This window comes from Zonotrichia leucophrys, chromosome 4 (genome assembly GCF_028769735.1).
Source record: "Zonotrichia leucophrys gambelii isolate GWCS_2022_RI chromosome 4, RI_Zleu_2.0, whole genome shotgun sequence".
Taxonomy (NCBI): Eukaryota; Metazoa; Chordata; class Aves; order Passeriformes; family Passerellidae; genus Zonotrichia; species Zonotrichia leucophrys.
Genome location: NC_088173.1, coordinates 15,515,758 through 15,543,012, shown reverse-complemented (window position 1 = coordinate 15,543,012; position 27,255 = coordinate 15,515,758). Strand labels below are relative to the sequence as shown.

The window sequence follows — 27,255 nt, the reverse complement described above, 5'->3', positions numbered from 1 at the left end:
CCCTCAAGGGCCTTCCCCATCCATGTTGCCCTCCTTTGGACACTCTCTAGTAGCTTAATATCTTCTTTATACTGTGGTACTCAAAACTGCCCTTAGCACTTGGCAGGACCACCCCAGTGCAGAGCAGAGCCGGACAATCCCCTCCTTTGCCTCATGCCATGAGGACAGAGCAGGACAATCCCATCCCTGGCCATCCTGTGCCTCATGCCCCACAGGACGCAGGTGGCCCTCCTGGATGCCAGGGTGCTGCTGACTCAGGTTCAACTTTCTGTCAGCCAGGACTCCCAGGTCCATTTCTATGGCACTGCTTTCCAGTATCTCATTCCCCAGTCTGAACTTTCTTCTGGGATTGCCACTTTTTTTTTTCCTATAAATTTGCCACAAATTTAATTTTTATGTTAAAACTGGTTGTCGTTGTCAGAGTTTCATGTTTGTCTCTTTCAAAGTCTTGAGAATGATTTTTTTTTTTTTTTATTATCTACACTCATGTCAAAGTCTGTTGTTGAATACTCTTTGCCTCAGGACTACCTGCAAATTCTACAGATTGAGTAATTGCACTTCTAATTTCTCCCCTCTGGACTGTTCCAAACGCTGAGGTATTTTAGAAGAGGTGATCGATATTGTGTAGCCAGTTCCAGAGAGGATTGTATCCATGATCTCTGCGTGTGCCATGATGACATTTCCTGAGTATTTTTTCAAGTATTTCTGCATGCATTCTAATATGCTCATTGCTTTCTTAATCATGCTCAAACACAGGAAAATTAACAAAAAAAATCTATATTGTTTCTCAGCTTTCTAGTCAGTTAATTTAGATGCCTTTGAAGTGGGTTAGAAATCTAAACTTTTCCTCCATTAATTTTCAATTGACTGTATAATTGTCTATGATACAGTCACAAAACATACTGAACTAACATGAGCGGTTTTGGAGAAATTTTGAAATACAGCATGTTGGCCTCTCTGCTGTAGAGGGCCTTGTGGGGTGTGAGGCTGTATATCAAACATTTTGACTGATTTTTAAGGAAAAAATAGCCCGTTCAAAAAAAGGCAAAAGATGAAGAATTTCCTTTTTTAAAGAAGTACTCTATGGGTACTGCTATATGAATGACATGGTTGTCATTCATGTGCTATGATGAAATTGATTTAAATTTTTAAGTGAATAGCAACCTTAGTGAGTAAATAACGACCCTAGTTAAAAAGATTTATTGTTTTTTGAATGATGAACCTGTTTTGAGATTACTGATGGCAAAATAACATGCTACTAAATGTTCAGTGTTGCTTTTTGTGTGGATTACCTACACATAGAACTGTTTGGAAATAGTCACAACTATTCTAATTCTGTGGGTTGATCTATGAGATGTTTTAAGATATTAATCCTAGGACATGTGGGATCCTTTTTATTAATACAGTTGGCTACATTTGTGTCTACTGGACTATGTAATTTTCCTCTGGCAATGAAGGTTTGGTTTTTTGGCATCAAGATTTTTCACCTTCAAAAGATTCAAAGTTAGCTGGCCGTCTAGAAGAGAATACTTTATGAAAAAAGTTTCTGCTTAAATATTTCCATACAATTCTATTGTTGCAGACTTCTTTTATACAAGCCAATTGATTTTCTAATGTAGAATTAATTGAACCTGAAAACGTCTACTTCTTAGCAGGGGAAACAAAAAGAAAAAAAATACCAAGAGAACTCTCGGTTATTTCAGAATACAATTTATAGATTAAATATTTTTTTTCCCCCTGTATTTATGTGCATGTATTCTTCCTCAGATTAATGGGAAGTTTACTTATACATACAACACGTGTAGCATATGACTTAACAAATGGTAACATTTTAGGCAAGAATGTTATACCGTGGGCAATGATAAGGAATTTCTCATTGTTTAAACATTAATTAAAAGTATATTTTTAAATTTAAAGTGATTATGCTTACTCAAACTCTTTTTGTGGCTATTTATAACCCAGTGTTTGTATGTTGCCCCCAGAATCCTGATTAGGCAAGTATATTTTAAGGGCAAAAACTGCCTGTCCTTAAAGAAGACTGTACCTGTCATTGAGACAACCAATTTTGCAGCTAATGTAAAAACTTCATAGGGATAGATTATAAAAAGAACAAAGATTCTTGTGATGACAGAGCATTCCACTAATATATCAAACCTGAAACTAATGATTAACTCCATTCTTTATTGGATAATTTTAATGACTTTTAGTATAGCTTCAAGACATAACACATACAGTCATTTTCAGATTTCTCATTTTTATAGCCATCAGCAGACTATATCTTAATGGCATTCTGAAAAAGAATGATAAAGGAGTTAGACAGGTGGCTAAAATGGATTTCTTTACCTACAAACTGTGGCATATGTGACTCTGCAGTCTCAGAAGGTAAAATGCACAAACCAGATGGAGTAAAATATCCATGAGTTAGAAATGCCTTTTGTGATATAAGAACTCATACAATATGATGGGAGTGTTGCACAGATAGATAATTTCAACTATATAAAGTAATGTACCCTCCATAGGTTTTATTAGCTTAAACAGATTATTTTGAATTCTGAAACATGGGGGTTTTTTTCTTCCAGTTGTGAAGTTAACAGGGGTGTTCAGAGCATGTTTAGGTGATACCCATGTTCCACTGACCAGCCTTTCTTTAGTTTTCTTCTTCTCACTCTTACATCTCCTAATTTAGATTTTAATCATCTGACATTTTCTCTTATCACGGTTTCAACTCTCAACATAATTCATCTGTGATGGATGAGGTGTTTGAGGGTTTTGGGGGAGAGGTTAATTATTTTGCTCTATTTTATTTTCCTTTGCATTTAAAAGTGTATAAATACCCTGAGATATTAAGCTAAGTACCTAGAATGAGCAGTCACCTAACCCACTGGTCTGTTTCTCCAAAATTACCTATGTCAGTAATTTATAAGGCAGCTAAAACTTGGTAGTATGTGCATTTGGAGTAATGTCAGATACAGTCTATCTCTGCTTCATTCTCTAGAATCAGTTTATAGAACGGAGATCAAGAAGGTTGTGTCAATACTAACACAGCAGTCTATAGGCTGTATTTTAATAAAACCTTTCTTTTATATGCCAGTAAAAAGAAGGTATATCAATGGAGAAATATAGCAGGAATTAGAAAAAAAAGTTAGATTATTATTGGTGTATTCTTTGGAGGAGAATAGTCAAATCAGTGTCAAACAATTCGCCTAAGTTCATGTTGAGAATGATAAAGTGTGATTGAAATAATCAATGCTGTATTTTAAATAGAGTTGGGATAAAAGATTTTACATTCAGGAAGCTAGACCTACCTATTTATGTGTTATTCAAGTGGTGGAAGGCTGCTAACTCAATTGCTTCCTGTCTTCCCCTATAATCTTACTACCCCTTTTAAATTTAAAGAAAATACCTGGATTTCATTCTCCTAAATCTGAACTACTATTCAACTGTTCTACCTTGTTATAATGTTCTCGTGCAAAAAATGTCACATTTTTGAATTAAGCTCTGTAAAACATCAGCTGACTTTGACTTAACTTGATTACATTCTAAGTTGAACAGTGTGTAGGAAAATCCCCTTTAGCTGTGTGACTTAAATCCATCAAGGGAATAGCCCTCATCAGGTTCTTACAGTCACTCTTAAGGATGGAAAGAAGAGGAGCGAATCTGTCCTTGTACTCCTATTAAAAATGTATGAACATAAATCTGGTAGGAACTGGAAACTGAACATGGAATCACTGTTCTCTTGCCAGGCTGAGATCTATAACTGGTGCCGAGATATGTTAAGACTTCTACAGAAGGAGGTTATTCTTTTATCCTATTTTGTCCTTTTATCCTGTTCTTGTTCTTAAAAACCAAAAACACAACAGAATGTTTTCATGAGTTCGATGTAGAAACTAACCAATGCTGCCAAAAAGAAGTCGAGAATAGGCATTTTGCAAACCTTCCTGAGACTTCTTTCTTCAAAAAAAAGAAAATTTTCTTCCAAATTCCCAACTTTGTCTTTAGTGTAGAAATTAAATTACATCAACATTTAGGAGAACCTAGAAGAAAACAATTCTGAATTAGCATGCAGTCAATATAATGCACATAACATTTATTAAAACTAAGTGAAGAAATTGCCATTTACTTGGTTGATACAGAAAGACTGAAAAAATAATTGCAGAAAGATCGGTGAAGGGATGCAGGAGATAGAGGAGACAAGTGACCAGTACCTCGGTTGGGTAAAACAGTTTGGAAGAACATGAACTTTCCACAGAGTTTCTGTCTGTATTCACGTTTTTTTGTGAAAGGTTATTACCTGACAGTATTTCAAAATTGGCTTTAGCTTTTTCCTGTATGTAAATTAGCTCTGCTTTGTGATATTTGCTCTTTGATTTGGATTTTTTCCAAATGCAATATGTGTATCCCAATAGTTTTCTCAGAACTAATATTTCGGTTATTTTTGTTCTGAACAGTGGTCTCCAATTTATTCTTGCTTGTCTCTCTTTCTGCTTCCTTAACTAACACAAATCTAGTACCTATTAAAACTCACAAAATAAATCAAATATTTTTAGCTCTGATTTTTTGCATCTTACTAGAATAACTTCTAGTTATTTTTTTGACTACCTAAGTTTTTTTTCTGAACTCACTGATTGTTCAGCTGTTAAATTGTATTTGTTTTGGTGGAAGACTTTTCCTGTTTTTAAGTAGTTTGATCAGATTATGCCAATAACTGAACATCAGATAGAAATATACATTGAAATCTAGCCACAGTCTGAACTTGAGGCACCTTTTTTAAGAGTCCTAATCTTCAATGTCTTCTAAAGGTGCTCTTTTTCCATTTCATGATATAGTGAATTTAGATGCTCTATTTACACTCCCTCGTATATTACCAGTAGTGTTAATACATACTGCATAATACAAGTAATTTCTGCCTCATTTCTGTTTAACCACTTGTTTAGAAGTTTTAGAACTATATTAAGTTCTTTATGCACTCCATTTTTGTGGTATATAAGAATATTTTCCATTATTTTCTGAATACAGGTATTTCCATTTTGTATGGATGCAGTTCATCAGTGAAATAGTTAACACCATTTTTTTTGCCAACAGATAATTTTAGTACCTGCTGGGTTTCACTTGTGGCAGCAGTTGTCATTGTTAGACCCTAAAGTCTGTTTTTGTTGTGTAGATGTGTATGTGTGTGTGAATACATATTTATATCCTCCTGCAAAGGTCACACTACTGCCATATATGACAAAGTGTTCATGAAACACTACATGGCTTTAGCACATTATCTCTACAAATGCCTCAATTACCATATGTCTGTGCATGCCATTACTGCATCCTCACTAAAATACTCTCGCATAGCTTACAATAACTATTTTATAAAAAAGGCTGTTTTTACATAGTTTGAATTTTGGCTAGCCAGACCTCTCGTACTCAGTTACAATTAAATCAGTGTTATTCATTTCTAAAGCCAACATGTGACCTAGTCTTATTATGAAGTTTTACCTAGGGATATGCTTTCACCCAGGGTGAGATAGTTATGAAGGATAGCTGAGCCAAATGCACAGGGTGAGGAGAAGCTTCTGCTGTGTCTTTTCTGCTGAACCACTGAAAGCAAGCAGATGTAGAGCTTAAGTTCTTGATAGGCAAGGTGTGTGCTCAAGTCTTTACAACATGGGTGAGGGGATTGATGTAACATCTTTGGAATGGGTCTTAATGTCTCTACTAACTTCAAGCATCAGGTTTGTTACAGAGCCCAGACACCTTGGCTTCTGAAATGGACCAGTGTGTCTGCACCAGGCTGAGTTCCTGAGCTTTGGGGTAAAATGACGGGTTCAAGGCAAGATACGTGGGAGGCTGTTTGGGAAGGCTGGACCTTCCCAGTACCTCAGCCAGTGGGGAAAGGAAGAGGGCAATGTCTGGCCAGGAGTTTAGGATCAAAGGAGGCTGCGCCCTCCGAAATGTGGAGAGAGGAAACCCTGCGGGTGTGCACCCCAGTGGAGTCTCCCTTTATTCCAATGAAGTTGCAGGACTCCTCTTGGAGTCCTTTGGACACTGGTTTTTCATAGTGTGATTTTCTGTACATTCTTCTTCCAGACTCTGCTGCCAATAGAAGGCAATGATTTGTGACATTTTGGGGGTATTCAGATTACTAAAAGACTAAAGATCTGACTGTGAAAATGACCCTATTTATAAACATGGCGATTAGTAAGGAATTAGTTCCCTTGAACTCTTCTAGAGTTTTGCTTCCTTTGACCAGTGCATCCCCATCCTTGATCCAGTGCATCCCTTTGTTCGGGGTCCCTCCTCAGACGGCAGCAGCTCAGGCTGTTCCTGGGCTACTGTGCCATGGGGGAATGGCTTTATGGACATCTGAGCCTCTGCCATGGCAAACCTGGGATGGATCCGATGAGAAACCTGCTCTGACTCTGGGATGGGATGTGTGGAAACCCCCTGGGGTCACTGCAGACACCCCTGTGGAGGGGGATCGGCCTCAGATGTGGAAGTCTCTGGTGTTGGGAATGTGACGGTGAGTCTTGTGAGCAAGCAGCACTCTTTTTATCCTTACTGCAAGCTTCACGCTTCTTGTATTTGTGACAGAAACCTTTTTACAGTTGTGTGATATTGTATTACATGATACTTTTAATTTTAAAAATTAAATAAAATACATACATTCAGGCAAAAAAGTATAGTTCCTATCATTTAGATGACGCAGATTATAGAATCTTTCTGAGTTCTGTTTAAACTAAGGTATTTGTATTAACATTTGAACATTAAGGAAAGTATTAAATCATAGAATTATAGACTATCTCAAGTTAAAAGGGGCACAAAGCATCATTGAGTCCAATTCCCCATCTTGAGCTAACTAATGATCTAAAAATAGCCAATACTGGGTATTTTGCCAGGTAGCTTTATGTGCAGCTGCCACTGTCTCCATAACTACTCTCATCTCTTCTTATCTTAGATGCCGTCCTCCCCATATTGGATGGGGAATTGGATTGGATCAAAATCATCTGGTCCTTGTAATTTTTTTTGTAGTCCCTTTTTTTTGGTTACTTATTTATTCCTCAATCTCTCCAATATAATTCTGAATACTTAGAAGGCAAAGCTGAGTCTAACTTGAAAAAAAATTATACAGCAAGCAACCACCCACCCTGACATTTTGGTTGTTTCTGTTGTCTGAACGGAGATTTTCTCTGTGGATCTTGTTTTGTAACTTCAAAATGGGTATATCCAACTGATGGAAAAATGTAATTACTATCCTTAAGATAATTTATCACCAAACTACATTTGTGACATCAGCCATTATGAGGTCTAATGCATGTAATTGGCAAATGTGTTTGCATCGCATACTTTATTCTAATTGACATCTACCATATTGCTGCTGACAGCCTTTCAGCCCAGATGAATGCTTTTTGCCAAGAGCTAATACTACTTTGCTGAAGTAGTCATACATGGGCGCATTGTAGTGAAGATGCAGAGTAAAATTCACTGTGGTTTTTTACTGCCCAGGTGTCTCGTCACCCCTTCTGAATAGTGAGGCTTTGACATGCATCAAGTAAATTTGTAACAGTTTGACAAAGGCACTTCTGAGGGTTTGTTCAGTGCACCAAAAGAGGACCACTGAAATAATGAAAGGTTGCTGTGTGCTTTGAAGCCCTGAATGTTATTCATGCACAGCAAAACTTTATACACTAAATCACTGAAGAAAAATATTTTACTTAAGAAACTATTAGACATTTTCTTTCTTGTAATAAGATTACACTTTGTCATCAGTACTCATGCAAGAGGACAATGAAAGTTAATTTTATGAGTTAGTGAAGGCCATAAGAGACTTTCCAAAGCCATTAAATAGTGAGCATACCTACTACAGTGACATCCTGTCATATCGTAAAGAGTAGCCTGTCGGTCTCGGTGAACTAAATCATGATGTACTGTTGCATGTAGGCAAAGGTCTTCAGTAATAAAGATAAAATAACTGTAGTGTTAGTGAGATCAGGATGTTTATATTTGGTGTCTTGGCTATAATTAATTCACCCTAAAGTCTTTAGAGGAAAAGAAAACTTAGTGAAACACAGTATCACTGTATAGGAGTGGTTGTTCAGTTCAGATAAAAGAAGTATATTGAAAGTGTAAATTACTTGAAATTGACATAAGACAATAAATATTAAAGCATGAAAGCTACACCTTAAGCCAGCTTTCATAGATATTTGAACCTTAAAATTTAAGTCTTTGTTACCATCATTTCCGGTATTCCTTTTTTTCTATATATTAAGGCATATTTTTTCCTTCTGCCAGGGTTCCTTGAAAATTCTCACTATACATGATAAAAAGCAGTCTAAATTATAAATTTAGGTTAACGCAAAGTTTTTCTCCATAATTTGAATAATTTTTTAGTTTCAAGCATATTTTAAATTGCTTTTCACCTTGTTCTTCTTTGCAATAATCAGGAACCTAACTTTGAAAAAATAAAATTTTGTTTCATTTTAATACATCTTTTGGATTCAGTAGCTTAAGGTAAGCTCAGAGCACTGTGCTTGAGGTATGTCCATGGTAGATGGAGTATTCTGGATTCATTCAGTCATACCTGGATTTCATTAAAAATCTACAAGGGAAAGAAATGGCTAGAAACTTTCCTCCTGTTTTTGATAAAATGTTTAATTTAGGGAAACACATTTAGTTTTAATAAGCTCTACAAGTTTACAAGTAAGGATTGTTCACATTTTTGTGGGTATTGGGTAGAAAGCCTTGTTCACAAGTTCTCGTATCATGCTTATAATAAGATATTGATTAAATTGCTATTGTTTTAACTCTCTTCCCAAGCAGCATTTTTGCATTATAAAATCATAGAATCATTAAGGTTGGAAAAAAGCTCTAAGGTTGTGAACTCTTTATGGAATCATCTCAAAATACTTTGAACGTGCATATTGTTTAAAAACTCTTCTGTATATTTTTATAGTATATATGTGTGAGGTATGTGGGCTTCCAGAGACCACATATACATAAGAAGAATTCAGAAAATGTGAAGTTTAGCTGTGCAGCAGTAAAAGAATTATTATTAGGTTTTTCATAAATAGAATATTTGATATTTTCAGCGATTAAGGAGAATTTACTTTTCACCTTAAAATGACAATTTTTTCAGGTTCAGGCTGCTTCACAGCATTTTCTCATAGATCTATTGGAAGTGAGCTTCATACTTTTACCAGTTATTGGACATAATTTTTCTAGAGATGCCATGTTTTCTATAACATACACTGTACAAATAAGCTGTTAGAAAATGAAATAATGTCTTTAATATTTTAAAAGGGAAAAAAAAAGGATAGCAACAATAAATACAATTTTACAAAACTCTGAAAATGTATTACTCCATAAATGATACATCTTAAACCAAATGAAATGTGTCTGGAGGTTTCCCTAATTATCTTCATGGAAAAAAATTAAAAATTGTAAGAAGTCATCAAAGTAGGTGTTTCTAAGAAATTATGCAAATTTAATTTTTTTAGCATTTTGCTAAAATAAGTAGCAATACTTCTCAAATTTTAAATGGCCTAGTTTCTTGGATTTGACATCTGCTTTTTGTACAATGCGATCCATAACCTTTGTGTGTCCATTTCAGATAGCAATGTCTATTTGCAAAGGAATTTAGCTTTCCATCTATTTTAAATATATAATAGCCATAGTGCATAGTTTATAGGGCGTTGAGGCTGCTCAGGCATGATCTGCTCAGGCAAGAAGAAAAGGCTTCTACAAATACCTGGTCCAAAACTTTTCTGTGGACACAGTTAAGGCTGACCAGCCTGTAGTTCCTTGGATCTTGCCTTTTCCTTGTCATAAAGAGAAGCATGACAGCAACTGCCTTCAAGTCATCAGAAACATTTCAAAAAGGCCAGGAAGTCTCACAGAGACACCTGCCAGCTCCATGAACACCTCTGGGGATGCTGTGCACCAGGGCTGTGAACGTACGTAAATCTAAGCAGGTTAAGTAAGTGATCCACTCCTCTTTCATCTCCAGCAGGTGCTGCTTCATGTCTGGAGAATCTCTTCAGAAGCTTAGGGATCTTGCAGGCTTGAGGAGAAGCCTTGCCAATGGAAAAAAGGCCTGGAGTACCGCTGCTCTTTGTATATGGCTTGTCTCCAGACCTGCTGTCCCATGAGGCAGTGGCAGCCACCTCCGGTGCTGCCTCCTGCCCCGGTGTGCAGCTGCTCCCTGTGGCCTCACCCTGCTGCGCCCACCGAGGGTCACAGCTGCTCCTGCAAAGCCAGAGCCAGCACACCTTGCCCTGCCCTCCCCCACCTCCCTTTCCCACTGCAAGGCTTTCAGAATATTGTGAAGTTTCCTAGGCAGGTTGCGTTTTGTCATGGAAAAGGAAATAATAGAGTTTAAACAACTGCAGTCTTGGAAAAAGAGTGTGTGAGGGTGTGTTTGGGGTTGGTATTTCTTATTTTATTTTTTTTAGGTTTTATTTATTTGTTTTATTTATTTGTTTGATTTGTTTATCTATGAACTTTGTGAGTGATGTTGAGTAGAAGCCAAGGCGTGTGCTGCTGGAAGATAAGAAGAATAAGGCAAAAAGGGAGACTGGAATGAACAGATAATGTTCTGACACATTTGATAGATATTCCTTATCTGGGATGCTATTATCATGGAAGTAGTAGAATTACAGGGCTGAACTGCTTTTCTTAGGGTCATTTTATATGTTAAGGGTGGGATATTACAGAGCTGAGAAGCCAGAGAAAGTCTTATGAAAAAAATTAATCTAGTGCTCAAAATGAGATACAGATGTTAACATAGTCTTCCTGCCAGGGATAGCTGATATTTCTCAGTGCTTTCATATGCCAAAGGGACAACTATCCCAATGCTTTGTGCAAGCGGCACATTTGTTTTAGACTTACTGTCCTGTTTTAAACTTTTTTTATACAGTGGACTGTATTTTTTGTTGATCCTCCTCGTATATGATGCCCACTAAGGCTTGTGGAAAGTTGTCGTCCCTAATTTCCATCCTAATATTACAGAAAGGGAATTAACCTTATATATCAGAAAGGATGAAGTGTTGAGAACAAGATGGGTGAAACTCAGCTGGAGTAGGAGAGAAGCTGAAAAATATGGGCAACGAAGGCATATAAAATCATTTGCTGTAGTGAACGTGTAGTTCATTAATTTGTTCAAGAGGAATAGCACCTTCCACCAGTTTATGTGGCATCGTAAAGGAACACCTGACAACTTGCTATTAAGTTCAGCTTGTTAGGAAAATCAGCTGAGGAACAGACTATGTTGTGGAGGTCATCGTGCACGCATGTACCCATGTGGTTAAGTGAGAGCTCCCTGTATTACCTCTCCTGTGGGCTGGCACAGGCGAGCCTGGGCAGATGAGACACTTGGTTCGAGTGGTCTGAGATTTATCTGGTTTTGTCTTCTGTGTTCTTTCCTGTAATTAAAATACTTTCTGTACTTCTCTGTTTAAAGAGCTTCACCCAGCAATCTAATATAGATGCCCCAAAACACAAGCATCCATTTTGAAAATCTATTGTATTTAAAAACATAACAGATTGCATTTTTATTTTTAAACATGCTCATAAATTTGGGAAATCCCCTCTGTGTGTGAAAATTAGTGCAAGCGAAACAGCTAAAATGCATTTAAAAGAAATCTTCACTTAAATATCAAAGGAGCTGGTGGGACAAATCTACATACAGTTATTGAAAACCTTAAAAATTAAACATAAACTATCTCACATTCTGTTAGCCTCTTTGTGTGAGGTAAGAAGTGTCTTCTCCAGCCTAGTTGATTCTGTATAGAGAGCAGTGGAAGATTCAGGGGTCGGCATTGGAATCTTGGATGGGTGATATTAGAATCTAATGATTTTAGTAAATATAAAAAATTAGTTACAAAAAAAAGGACAAACTTCTCTCATAAAACTAAATACAAATTATCTAACTGTGAGGTTAAGCTCAACTAGAAACAAATAACTATGTTTTATTTGGGTCTTAGGTGCAAAGATTATTTGATTTATAAAGCCATAAGATATGCATAAAGGAATTAACAAGTCTTTCCATGATGTGTAGTAGCATTGTATTTGAGAACTTAAAGATGGTGACATTTCAGAAGCTCAGAAAAGGGCTGAAAGTAAGACCTGAAGAAATATCCAAAGAATTGTGCATAGTTTTCTTACCTGAATTTCCCTGAGGGACCTGAAATTATCAAACTGTTCGTTCTACACATCTGCAAGAGATACTGAGATTGAAAAGCATAGATTTCTCAGGAATAAGTCAGTCCTATTTTGTCTCTTCAAAAACTGCAGCAAGCCTTAAGGGTTAGGAGATATTACTTTAATTTAGCAAACTGCAGTTTGGATAATTATACATGGCATTCTTTTAAGCAAGTTAGGGAACTGTGATCTAGATAAGATTAGACTAAAAGTATTATTCAAGTTTTTTTGAGTTAAAAAAGACGTAATATTTAGTTGCAGTCACTCTTTTCCACAGTGACTGGGGTTGTGGGGGAGGAGTGTAACTCTAAAATTCTGTACTGTGCATAATATTATTCTATGATATTGTTGGTAGTTTTGGAAATAGAGTAGATGCTATTATTGCTGCTGTCCCAGGCTTAAAATAATCCCAATAAATTGTAGAAATAATAGACTAGAAAATAATAGACATTCAGTTTGGTGAGAACAAGCAGAAGCACTAAACAGGGATAATTAACAGCAAAAATGGAAGATGGGGAATTCCCTCTAGTGCTGCAGGGAAGAATATGGGGACAGCATATTTACCATGCCATACTGTTACATGTGTGGCCAGTTCCAGATTTTTTGCGTTCTCACACAAGTGTTTTCCTTCCGTTTAGCAGTAGCAGAACTCAAGATGTGCTAAAATGCCTAGCAGACATCTTTTGACAAATATGAAAACACTTCATTCCTCTCTCACCCTTTATGAATTGGAGCCATGGCAAACATTTCTGTTTACTGGATTGATGGTCTGTGGCAAAGGCACAAGGGATAGAAACTGCCGAAACAAGATCCACTTGATCTTGTATTATGTATAAGGATCCAGTAGAATAACCTGGAGGCTCAAGTTGTCTAAACAAAATGTATCTGGTAATTGATAATTCATTAAATTAACTATTAAAGTCATCAAAAAAAGACTGAACCAAGTTTATTTGGCGTAAAAAATGGGAATAAGGGGGATTGCAATATATAAAATTGTTGAAAAAGGAGATCAGCATAAACTGATTTAGATATGACAAGAAGCAGGAGGGATTATTTGCAGCAAAGGCTAGATGTAAAAGATAAGAATGGTTATCTCCTGGGGTAGATTTTTTTTTTTTTTTGGAGGGTGATTCAGCTTTGACTTCAGTTACTTAAGGGGAGCAGTACCAGCCCTTGTCAGTATTGGTCTGGATGTGAAGATACTTCTGAATCCCACTCCCTTTAAGAAATACCAAAACAGGCCATCTTTAATGCCTTATTCCTGGCTTTTCTGCTTTCTGTAGAATTCTGCCAACTATGTAAATAAGAATCAGAAGGAAGAGAAGCTGCTTCTTCTGCTTCTACTGAAAGACAAAAACTATGAATTATTTCTACTGTTAAATAACTGTGTCTGTTTACTTCATATATCCTGTATATTCCGTTTGTTCTACATGCTGAATGGAACTGTGGTTGTGCTGTTCTGGACGGCTGGACCAGTTCCCTCTGTGGTCATTATGCTTCTCCTCTCAGGCTACCAGATGGCTGTTTAGGTGTAATGATGACATCTGTTTGATTCTACTTGGCAGTCTTGAGATTGTAGAACTCTGGAATCACTTGGGTACGGCAAAATTAAATGAAGATAAAATTTTAACTTTTGTCTTCTATAATGCCGTATTGATGAATAATCGTATGGAATTTGCCATAAATTATTATTGGACATGTTCTCATTTTTTCATTTCTAATAATTTGGTTTATGTTATTTTCTATATTTAGTTGTACTGACTCTGTACTGGTTATTTCCTAGGTGTAGCTACAGAAAGATATAAAATTGATCACAGGAGCAGAAAACAATCTGGATTTTCTTCTGATGTGCTGACTACAGTGATTGAAGTATTGAATCCTTTCACACCACCTTCCTGTAAGTAGGCTCAGTCAATGGAAACAGAATTTTGTTGGGTTTCTGTGTAATTCAGTACTCTACAAGGAAAATGGCTAATTTAGTATTCTGCCGGAGAAACAGTTACAAATATTTATATGCACACATAGGAAAGAACAATGTGAAGGCTTAAAGCTTGTTCTGATGTTCCTCCACTGCCTTTTCTGAAATCCAGGTTGAGGAAGGAAAATCATGAGTCACAGGCATTATTAGATAGCTTTTGGAAATAGTAACTCTGTATACTGTAGGAGATGAAATAATGAATTTGTATAGAAGACAAGCAAGGAAATAGAATTGTAACATGAAGGGATTATAGGGATATCTGTATTTGTTCTTATCAGCTTCTTTCTGTGTCACTAAGATAACAAGTAGTCATAGTCTCTTCCAGCTAGAGATGCACAATATGAACACTAACAGACAGCATAAACATTGTCCATGGCTGCCCTTGGCTCTGTGCCTCTTAGTTATTGTCAAGGGACACAGAAATATAGTTCTGAGATGGTCAGAGTGACAGTCTAAGGATATTTGGGACTAGTAAATATTGAATATTTCTTAAATTGGATTTTATCACTACTACAAGCTGAGATATAAATCTCTTTCTTGTTATGGGAAGGAATGGATATTTTGAGATATTTTGAATTAATGAAGCATTTGGGTTTATAAATTAAGGCCTTCTACTGACAACAGGCATTTGGATTGGCATACCAGTTTTCTGGATTCAGAGTTAGAACTTCCACATGCAAAGCAATAACATTTTGGAATTACTGTGATTTATTAATTTAAAAAAAATCTAAAAAATGTTGTATTGGGCTATATGATAGACTGACATTTTATATTGTTGAAATGTGTAGATATGTGAATTTTCCTAGATGATAAAAACACATGGTGCTGATTAAGGAATGACATACCTCTATTCCTATGATATACCAAACTTCTAAAGAAGTTTGACTCTGAAAGTCATATGTTGATATTAACTGGAATATTCAGTGCAAAGGAACTAAAATAGGGATTCAAAATGATGAAATAAAAATTTTTACTGTATTGAGCATTTAACTTGTCATTGTCAAACATGTCAGTGTCATTCTTGCACTTTGTTTTCTGTCATATCATAACATATTTGCATCTACTGAAACAGCTCTTGAATATTCAGTAGTATTGTATTGTTGTTTCGTTTGATTTTTCACTTAAAGTTGACTTTTTTGCAAGGATCTAGGGAATGTAGCTTGCCATCTGTTGCTTAAATCGCTGTACATCTCTTCTGCATTGAATGGATAGCCTTTGTTGCCTGGTTTCATGATTTGGAAATAGGAAATGATGCTTTGAGATAAGGCAGTGCAAGGTTACATTAGTGCTCATTTGTTTATCTGCACTCATTAGATTTGAACCCTCTGTAAGGAGCAGCATTTATAAGGGAAGGGTCTCGCTATGGTGTTTCTGAAACTTCTGTGGAAAAGAAAGGCTGAGCAAAAGAGAGAGGGAGTTGCAAACTGTCTGGTTATAGCGTAAGCTTAAACTGTAGTAGATGAGAGAGTAAAAAATTGCAGTTATCTCTCTTATGGGAGAAACTTCTGTCAGAGCTCAACACTTTCTCACATGCTAAAAACATTCAGCTGTAAGTTGTAGATATGTCAGAAACAAGGTATCATAAGGTTTCTCATACTTTGTGGAAATTTGTGCTTCTAAAGGACACCATGAGCAGTTAGTAAACCTTTTCAGCTTGGGTATTCAAAGCCAGAGGAATGCCAACATATCCGTAAAAATGGGGAAGTGCAGTTGAAAGAACTGAAATGCCTGGGTGCAGTCAAATGAATGAAGTGTTTCCCTCAGATTTCTGTTTGGCGTTTTAGGTATGTTTGTGTTATTTCAGTGTGCTTTTAATGGCAGAGTTGTTTCTCAGTGCTAAGCATTTGTGTATAAAATAATTGAAGTTCATACAATAAACCATAGTTCAATTTACTTGAATATGTAAATTGGCTCATTTATGAGTCGCTCTTGCATGACTAGTACAACAGCATTCCACATGATAATTTAGGAAGTGTGCCGTAATTGGCATATAATAATATTGAAATAGTTTGCCCAATACATTGTATTTCTTGGACAAAAACTGATCAATTTTAATTTTTCAAATTCTATACTGCTTTCTCATGGAAGTGAAAGTATATTTATTAAAACAGCAGTGACTGTGAAGCCTAGTGTGGTAAAATTTGATAATTTCTTTTGTCAAAGAAGCAAATCATGAGATTAACTTGAGAGTAATTGTTAAATTTAAAGTGCAAGGTAGTGGGAACACAAAAAAGCTTTATGATGAGTTTTTGTCAATCTGTATAATTTTTCAGTTAAGCAGTAATAAATCAAGGAATATTGTATTTTTTGAGGCTCATTAAAGAGACATTATACATTAGAATAGTGAGGCAGTCAGCATAATGAAATGATGAATGCCTATAACTATCTGTATGTAAATGATGTGAGACAGATTTGCTGGTGCTACAGAGGAGAATAGCAATCTATTAGACAGATCCCTGTAGGTGCTACTTCTGGATACAACTGACAGATGTTAAATGTAAACCTCTTCAACAGCAAGCACTTATTAGCACTCAGTGGGGAAAAAATGGCAATATAGAATAAGACAAATAGCAGATAATGCCATTTAAATAACTTTGTTCTTATGAGCTTTATTGCCACTATGTTATAGTCTGGAAGGCTGGGGTTTTGTTTGGTTTTTATTGAGAAAGCCTAGGTAGGTAAGAGAACATTTTCAAATTTAGAAATTTGTAATTTGAAACACTTAAGAAAATTCACTCAGTATTATAACTTGATGGAACATCTATGTATGTGCTCTTTCATCAGCATGCTTATTTTGAAATGTTATTTGGTAAATATTTGTTGAATCATTGTGTGCTAAATGTCAATACTGCGTGTGTTTTCTGACTCATCAGATTAGTTTTAATTGTTGTTTTCTTACTTTTTCTCCTCTCATGATGAAATAGAAAACTCTAGTCTTTCAGATTTGTCATTTTAAAGGAAAAAGACCAGAAGCAGTTAATGAAACATGGTTAGCAATAGCAAATACTTTTAGGACATCTTATGATTTCATTTCCAGGCTATTTGTCTCAGTCCTAGCCTGAAATGCTACTCCTGGAAGTATAAAATATTAATCTGTGTGAGATTCACAATAATACAACTCTTCACCAGAGATCAGCATTAAAGTAGTTCAGGAAACTATCAAAACCACTTGATTTATTTCTAATCCTACTTTGTAATAGATTAGGTTAGGGATTTATATTTCTTTAAAGTATGAATCTAGCCACATGAATTGATTTTTCAAATTGTCAAAGCTTACTCCAAAGCCTTTTTATTTTTTGAGATAGCCTGTCCTTAATGAATTTTTTTTCTAGCTGCCAGCCAAGCTGCTGCTTGAAAGGGTAGAGATTAAGCCAACACTAAGTGTGATGCAATGTCTACATGTTTAGATGGCCTTATGTCTTTTAGTATTATGAAATCTCTGACACTGTGTGTGCTTTTTCCTTGTTATCTTTTGTCAGCTGTTTAATGCTACCTTGTGTTGCTTGCACTAAATCTTTTTGGAATTTAGCGTTTCACTGCACCACTGCAGATTTGTAATCCCCTTTCACAGTGTTAAATTATCGGCCACATATGCACTGTGTCTAACTCAGTGGATGTATTTATTGTTCCCAGGCTACTTTGCTTGCTAATTTTTTTTTCTTTATTGCTTTGCCTTGAATTAGGGAATAATCTCCCTCTCTTTTTTGAGTTCTTAAAGGAATAGCTAAAGTTTATTCCCTTGTACTTTTTGTTCTTAGTTCTCACTGTCACAAATTAAATCTAGATTATTTTCTTCATGTAGATAAGTATTGGTGTATGTTCACATCAAACAGCTCAAGAATGTCAAATGTGAATATCATCTCAGTGGGGAAAGGAGAGACGTTTTATGAGAGAATTTAAGCAATGATCCATGACTGTAACAGACTTCTCATCTAGCCAGAATTTAGAAGTAAGGAGGAGTTCGTAAAAACTCGTAAAGAAGACCTTTCTATGCATTTCCTGGTTTAAGCTTTGCTCCCTTTTCTTTGCTTCTTCTGTTCTCAGATGTGTTATAATCTCTCTTATGTCAGATGCCACAAGCATTTTCAAAACTGTCTTTACAATCTTGTTGAGCCGATCTCTGAAACATTTTGAAAACAGTGAAAACATCTAACATGTACCTTCGCATGGCAGAGAGCAAAGCTGAGCTATGTGCTAGATCTTAAAAAAAAATGCAGACAAAAAGATGACAGTGTGTTCTATAGAAATCTCCTAAAATTATATCTGTTTGAACATTTTATACCCGAAAATAGAAGAACCAAACCAGCCTTTTTTAGTTCAACCCTTTAGAGCTTCCATGTTGTCAAGCAAAGTAACTGAGATCAGAGATTACTGCATCTGAAATTAAATTCTGTCTCCTTCTCTGAGTATAGTTCTACATGATCCAGTATGTTTCTAAATGATGGGTGTAAATCACTAGCAATAAGTCTTTCATATTGTTTCTGATAACTGCACTTATTTGATGAGTCAAGGCTTACAAGTTATTCACTAGTTTTAAGAATACACATAACATGCATGTATGATTGTAGACTTTATATAAATGTAGTCCCTAAATATATGCAAAGTATACATGATGCATGTAGTCTTGTAAATATAGACTAAATATGCAATGTGTAAATTAATTTTTAGTACATTTTTACTTTTAGGAAAGCAACTACAGGTTAATAATGTACTGCATAATGTAATTGTTTCCAGTAGTTTGAAAAAATTGCTTTGAAATATCTCACCAAACTTTTTTAACAAATAAGAAAGCATACTGAAATGTAAGTTTTTCATGGTCTCATTACTTCTGTTTAGACTAAAATAAATAACAAATTTAGTACAATGATGTCTATGTAAACTGCTGAAGAATGATGCATTTTTCATTACATACTATGTCAAATCACCAAAGAAAATCCATATCACTGAAAACTAATTTGAAAATACATGTAAATGTTATGTTGGGAGTTTTATTGCACTGTCATTGCATTTTAAAATCAATTTACTTCTCTTCTACTTCCCTGCTTCTACTTCAATTTGCTTCTAGTACTTCTACTAGAGTACTTGAATAATTTTTGACTAAGCTTAACATTAGGTATCCCTTGCATTATTTATTTATAATCAGTTAAATCTGAGTTGCAATCTACAAATAGAAGTATAATTTTAAATGTAATGCTTTAGTCAGTTGTATTTATCTGAATTTATGACTTTACTAATTGCAAAAGGATTGAAATCACTTGCATGTTGTTTCTCTTTTACTCAAAAAATCCCTTTGCAGGATGTAAAAAAGAAGTGCTATGATGCTTGTCCAGCTATTTCAGCTGTTTCTTTTTTAGAACTGAATATTATGTTTAAATGATATTGAATGACAGTTGTATGAGCTGAGTTCTGCTATGTAAGCATGCCAGGGGAGTACAAAATTAAAATATAAACCTGTCATATAAGAATATTTCATTAGTACCTATTTCAAGTAATCAAACAATTACATTTGTGATGAATTCTAGTGGCAGTACTTAAAACAAGTAATATTTTGGGTTAACTGAACATCTGTGAACGAGATGCTTGTGGATTTGTGAAGCAGAAGTCAAAAGAATCTTAATGAGCCCATTCCTTGAGGCTTGGTCTCTCCAGCTTTTACAAAAAATATTTAGAATTTCACTTGTGAGAGAGCTTTCTGACTGGACCAAAAAGTCATTCTTCACAAGTGGTGTCAAAATAAAGAATGTTAGTGTTCATCTGGGAAAAGGAAAGCATATGTTTCGGCAACCTCTTAGATCAGGTAACTTTTTTTTTTATTTGTTTCTATTATATATTGCTAAATTCCACAAATACAGGAAGCAGAAATCTGTGTATGGATAAGGTCACACATAATGTCTTTGTTGGGGGTTTAAAATCTAGTTTTTTGGGTTAAAGTGAAAAAACCCACAAATACGTATTCAGCAAAAGATCCCAGTCATGCCAATCTATCCAGGTGAAGGGAGGCCTAAAATTTACACATCAGAACCACAGAATATTCTGAGTTGGGAGGAACCCTCAAGGATCATCTAGTCCAACTTTAAGTGAATGGCCCATACCGGAATCGAACCCGCAACATTGGCATTATCAGCACCATGCTCTAGTTTTCCTTGAATAGAAAACTGAAAACTATTCCAATTCTTCAGTCCTTCCAAGATAAAAGCATGGTCTCATGGTAACAGTGGAAGGAGACTCAATGATTGGTTGCTTCACTGATGCTTTTAAAATTTGACAGCCCAGCAGCAGGAGCCACTGTATGTTACCGTTGCCTCACATTTGTCATTCTGTACTTTGTCTTTTTAACAGTGAGGACACAGTTTTAGAACTTCATTGCCAAGAGATGACAGTTAAGGCAAGACTATGGAAAAATATGCATATAGAAATGAGTGACAGCTTTATCTTAAGCCTTTTCAAGATTTCAAGAATAGAGTGTATATATAAACAGTCTCAAAGGAGTCTTTTGTTTTTCTCTTTTGAGATGTGGAAGAATTTTTAGCATAACAATTAAGTAGAGGGACATAAAGATTTATGAGTAGTAGTGAAAATGGTGTGGACTAAGCAACTGGATTGCACATATTCTAGGTTTCCCCTTTAGCCATTGTAAAATGTTGACATTCGTAACTGAGACTGAAGGTGAAGAATTGTGGGGAAGTGAAGAACTAAAATTGTAACTAAATGGAAGAAAACAGTAGCAAAGAATAAACAATAGGGAGAGTGTGACTGGACACCAGCAAAGAGGATGAGATGAAAGGGTGCTCGAAACAGAGAAAGATAATGAGAACTTTCTTTCCCATCTTAATTTTAGACACTGCCATAACCTGAGGCAAACTGTTTGACATTGCAAAGCAGAAGCAATTATCTGTTTTACGGAAGCGATTTTCACCTGAAAGGAATGGAAATTAGGAAATGAAAAGATGAAAAAACTGGTGTAGGAGTGCTGTACTAGCAAGTGTGTATTTAATATCTAGTAAATCCAGATGGGATGCATCATTTGGTAGTAGCAAAGCAAACATAAATATATATTTCTCTAAAAATGTCTTCAAATATAATTAAATATATAGATGTATGTATTTTGCATCCTTTTATATCTCTATACACATCCATTTTCATAGTTTTCTATGCACACATCATTAGTAACTGAGTTTTATTACCTACTTTTCTTTTCTCGTGAACTTTAATCAAGTTTTTCACTTCATGATTGCATTTTGTCATTATATTTGAGTGATAAACCTGCACTAGGTTTCCTTCATTCTTTTTTCATTGCAATTGAAGTGCTTGCACAGTAGCCCACAGTACTTGGCATTTTCCCTCAGCTGCACCACACCATGCTATGTTTAATAAATACATAGTGTTTTAGTTTTTTGAAATTAATGAGTGGTAGACAAGATGGAAAGAAAAGATAGATTAAAAAAATATGACATTTTAATTTCTGAAAGGAATAATTTTTTTTCTACTTGTTGCAATGTGAAAGTGATTGCATAACCTCTCTAAGGAAAAGCAGTTTTAGATTCAAAAGAGTCTGGAGTAGTGTTTCACCTGATCTTGCTGATGTGCATTTCATTTTTAGTAGATATATTTCTATAGTATTTGACTGAAGAAAACAGGCTTCTCTTGTATTGTAAGAGGATTTGGTTCTATATTTAACCAACAGCACCTTTTCCTGATTTTCCTATTAATCTTTGTCTCCACCCAGGTTTTCTTGCTTTTACCCTTTAATTCCCTCCCCGACCCTGCTGCTGGGGCTGAGTGAGGGCTGTGTGGTGCTTGATTGCTGGCTGGGGTTAAACCACGACAGGAGGGAAAGCCAGATAAAAGGAATAACATTTTCATAACGTATCTTAAGAGGGAACTTATTTTTTGGCTGAGTTGGAAACATATTGTGTAAAAGATACAAGACCATAATAAGCAATAACTTGAAGTTTATAGAGTAAACAAACATACAAAAGCTGTTAAGACAATGGAATTTTACAGATGTTAAACTGGACAAGGTGTTTTCTTTAGTGAGTGTTATATTTTTGTATGTGTATGAAGATTTAAAATTAACTTCTCTGTGTTGAGATTTGTTTTGTGACTAGGAAATAACAAAATCATGCAAGAAAATAGTGAAATGAGGAGTGCATTACTCTTATCATAACAACACCAAGAATAATTTTACCACATAAGCATCTGCATTTGTGTTGATTTCTAGAAGATAAAATAAAAAAATTTAGAAGTTAATTATGCAAAATCTCACATTGAGTAAAAACATCTTGGTTGCTTTTTCTGCATAAATGCCTGTCATCTTCATTAAACTTAGCTTCAGTTCCACAAACATGTAGAGATGTAGAGATTATGAATATTTTTATTTTGTTTTGGATCATAGCTGTTTTTATAAGCTACTTTGATGACTCTGACACTTTCCATCTTTTCAAGCAATTTTTCAGTTTATAACAGCAAGATGGAAGCTGTCATCTTATGTTAATGCTAAGATTTTTAAATAAAGGACCTAAGCAACTAATAAAGGACCTAAGACATACATAGTCCTGTATATCTCTCTAGAAGGATAATTATCATACTCACATTACTTTCTGGTGACCTAAGTAAGGATGAGCACGTGCACACATATACATGTATACACACCCTGAGATATGATAGTGTGGATATGAAGACATGTGTGTGTAGATATCATTTATGTTTTTAATTGAGAAGAGAAAGAACTCATAAATGCAAAATTAATGTTACATCTCCAGCTAATAATGAGACTACTGGTGGAATAATGTTTTTATTGTATTTGCTTTTTTTTTTATTTTCCTACATATTTTTTTTACTAAATCTAATTAAAATGTAATTCTAATTTCATTAGGACCTGTAATTTGAAAATCGAACTGCTTTATAGGTACCCGATTACATAACATTTTCTTAGAATTCAGTAGGACTGTTCTCTTGAACAGCAATCCAATAACAGAGCTGTACAGCATATATCACACACCAGCTCATTAAGGGAGATACTAATACAACTACTCACTCCATTTGCCTTAGCACACCCATAAAAATTTTATAAGTTCTGTTGCTCTACAATGATGTGTTTCAAGATTCCAGTGTATCTCGCTTTCATTGTTTTCCCTTGAGTAGAACACTTGGAAAAAACTGATCTTTAAGTCCCTGCCAAAATTTACCATTTATAGGCAGTGGTTTCTTTGTTATTTTTTTCTGCTCCCTTTGTCTTGCACTTTGAATTTTTGGTATTTTCCATAGTTTTGAAGGATTTGGTCCAAAGCTATTCTTCTTTAGAAATAGAAAATATTAAATTGTTAAAATGCCTCCAAATGCTACATATTTTAAATTGTATCAGAAAATGTCAAACAAATGCAGAATCTTTGAACAGTTACCAAATTTATTTAAATATAAACAAATTCACTGCAGTTGCACTGCAGAATTCTTTGGCTAGTGATGCCCTACCAGAATGTAGCTTTCTTTTCTGCTTGATGACTGTGTGGGCAGGAGAATGGACCAAATTAATTACTAAGATTCCCTCTAGGCCTATTTTCTATGGTTCATTTTTCATGTTCTTTTCAGGCAATAATATAACTGTTGAGTTTTAGATTTTTGCAACTAAGTGGTACTTTCTGATTGTAAAAATGGTTGAATTTAATATAGATGGATCAAGCATTTGCATTTTATTAGGGAATAAATGCTGTTGCAATGAAATTTACTTTATATTATGTATATTATTACACAAGATATATGAATCAAATAAAAAATAACAGGAATTTCAAGGTCCTGTTTGACCTCTTAGAAACAGGAGTTTTTGTCTTACTGGTTTGGAAATCTTATAACCTGAGGAGTAATAGTATTAAAATGTTTATATGGGGGAGGCATGTACTAAGATCCTACTGGCAGTGATTAATTCAATGGTTTAACATTGTGTTCAAACACCACTTACTGAAGTATTTTCAAAAATTTCTTTTGCCTTGAGATTTAATTGGGAGTTTCTTTAATAATAAGTGATAGCTGTTCATTTGTTGGCATTAATTATTAATCTGGTAACATAGATGCAACTTTTGAAAGTAGGAGATTGGAAGAACTATACATAATTTTAACTTACATGTAATGAGTTTTTACTCCTTTAGCATAATTAAAAGATTTCACTTTTTTCTTCCTCGTATTTTGTCAAAATAAGTTGAACACAGCCTTGCCCACACTCAGAACTGTACTGAATGTTAACAAAAGGAATCTGAAAACCCAGTTTTCTTATGTGAAAATTCTAAAGTGTAGTCAAATAATGTATAGATTTTATAGTGTGTTTTCCTGACATCTTAAGGATTCAGATTCATCGAAAATCCCAAAGTGTGTGTGGAATCAGAGTTTTACACATTAATCACCAGGCAGGACATTTTGGTATACAAGACCAAGAGTGTGAAAAAGTAGTTGTTGGCCTGTTGGTTTTTGTCTGCTTGCAGATCATAAAACTAAAATCAAATTGTATTTACCAGATTTACCTTTTTTTAAATGAGCTGAAATTTCTGGTTTGTTTTCTTTTCTTGAGCTCTTCAAATACTTCCTTTCTATTTTCTTCATAGACTTAAATTTTTTTTGAACACAGAGTTTAAATTAAAAATAAAAAAAATCCCTGGATATCTTCATTTAAATGCTGCAAATAATTGATTGCTAAAAATAAGATTTCAGATACTTTGAGATACTAAATGATTCAGATTATAAGTGTTAGCAAAGTGTCATAAAATAAAATTTTTCATTTTTCTTTTGTAAAGCTGACCTTGAAGACATGAAGGACTGCAGTATGTTATATTTTTTAAACTGGCAGGGTTGAACCAGGGAGTCTACCCTTTGAAGAGCATTGGAGGTGCCTCAAGAATTAAGCAGGAAAAAAGTAAAAAAAATATGTGCTTGCTATAGACCTAAAAGTGTCCTTTTCAGAAACTTTCCTTGCAAGTACCGATATTGAAAGATTTGAATTTTCATATTTTTGCAAGCAACATGCATTAAAATATTTCTTTGGGACACAAGTCATTGCAGTCATGATGCACATTAGTTTGGTATTGCAGACAGTGGCTGGAAGAGGCAGTAGTTAATGTCAGTCCTAACTACTAGTTTATTGTAAGGAGCCCAGATATCTCTAATTTCAAAATTCGGAACACCACAATAGTTTTGAATCTGTATGTTGATGGTTAACTACCACCTGCAGGAGAAGTTAACAGTGTTAGATTTTATAGACTTTCCTACAACTGATCCTTTATTTATGATGATGTAGTACTTACAAATCAGATTCGGTGGCCTATCCATGATGATTCTCAATACAGCTAATAAAGGAAAACAAAATAAAGTGCATTATCCTCCCAAAGAAATTCGACAGACCTCCTTAAACCCTGCCCATCTTCTGAAGGGAGCTTCTGTTGCCTGATTACTCAGACTCCATTTTCTAGTTTAAATATATTCTATGTGTCCTTGTGTGAATAAGATCAGGTAACTCTCTCTTTAGGGAACTTCTTCCAGCACAATGGAGTCTTGTGATCTTCTCTGTGTGCCTGAGGAGGAAATGAAGGTTTAATGACAAGCAATTCCATCTTCAGGCTGTTCTTTATTATCTGTCACTTTCTTGTCACTTCATATTAAATGATGACAGTTTAGGTGCAGTGCTGTTACTCTATTTTTGAACGAGTTTCTCAGAGAGTATGTTTGATATTTGAATAATCAAAGAAAAGTTCTCCAGCACCTTTTTTCTTAGAGTTTGTGTGACTTTCATGTGAGGTGACCCAGTCTTCGATACTATGTTCGATCAAAAAAACATCATTCTTTTGAACTTCTGAGATGAAAAAAAGAGAATTTTTTTCTTATTATGTATTTATCTAGTGTCTTAAGTAAACATTGGTTATGCTTCTTTACAAGCTGATCGTCAGAGTAGAGAAATAAAATGTAAGATGTTCATAACTTTTTATCTACACTATTTGGGGTTAATTAAATGAGAGGCAAAAGAGCAGAATTTTAGTATCTTGAAAGCAGTCTTTTTATTCTGTGTAGGCCATTTTAATCATGCAAAGCACATTATAATTGCATATGATTTGTAGGTGCATAGGCAGTTTGTATAATTGGATGTCTGCCTGTTTTCCACAGGCAGGATGAGAAAAGGATGATTTTAAAGTCTAGACACTGCTGCTTAAAAAGCAGACCCATAGTTGACCTCTCTGGGTGTAAGTAATTAGGAAATTAGCTGCTAAGGGATCTTTCAGATATGCTGCCTTGTCTACATGCATCTTCACTTTGCCTCACTTGCTTGATCGGGGGAGTTGACCTCTCATCTGGTCTCTAAAGAAATTGTGTCTAGGTTTCTTATTTTTTCCTTAGAACAGCAAGTTTTAGTATAAATACAGTTTTTCATGTATATTTTTGTATTTCCTACCATGAAGAATCTGTAATCTGAAAACAAAATATAACTAACTATAAGCTAATGTAACCTAATACCACATCACGCAGGTATTCAGTAAGTAGTACATATGGCTAAGATGGAAACAGATGTTACTCCACTTGGAATGAACTTGGAATAACAATTCTTGTAATGTGGAGCCTTAAGGAGTGCACAGCAGCATTCCTGTGGTTGACCATCAAAACTCCACTGCATCTTTTGTAGGTAGAGGGAATTTTGCTGGCAGTTTGCACGTTCTGGTGATGCACCTGCTGCCAGCACTGATTGTCTTTCTGAATGTGGCAGTTTCCAGTGTTGGTTATACAGTGACCAAGATTTATGAGGTCTTGGTAGTAACCACTCCCGCTGCCCATGGAGCTGCAGGGCTTTTGTGCTCATTCTCAGGAAGAATGTACACTCTCCCTGATGCTTAGATGCAGGGTAAGATTTTATATTTCATGATTCAGCATGAGGCGGTTATTCTTCACCTGGAAGATTCAGACTGCAATTCAGTCCCTTCTTTATTAGTCAAAGTATATAGCTCCCTGGATATAGCTCCCTGTTAGTTAGCCCAGGGAGCTATATCCAGAAAATAGATGGATTAATTTCAGGAAATTAAATTCAAGAAAGTTTAAAGGTAGCTGAGATGTCTCAATAATACTTT

At 35.2% G+C, this 27,255-nt stretch overlaps 1 protein-coding gene across 27 annotated transcripts in view; it reads left to right on the top strand.

The window, feature by feature from the left end:
- Nucleotides 1–27,255, top strand: part of TENM3 (teneurin transmembrane protein 3) — a 1,296,489-nt gene that overhangs the window by 36,126 nt on the left and 1,233,108 nt on the right. For all 27 annotated transcript variants that reach the window (XM_064710586.1, XM_064710592.1, XM_064710587.1 and 24 more), the window contains exon 2: nt 13,967–14,080. The gene's annotated coding sequence lies outside the window, so the exon portion shown is untranslated. The remainder of the gene's footprint in view (nt 1–13,966; nt 14,081–27,255) is intronic.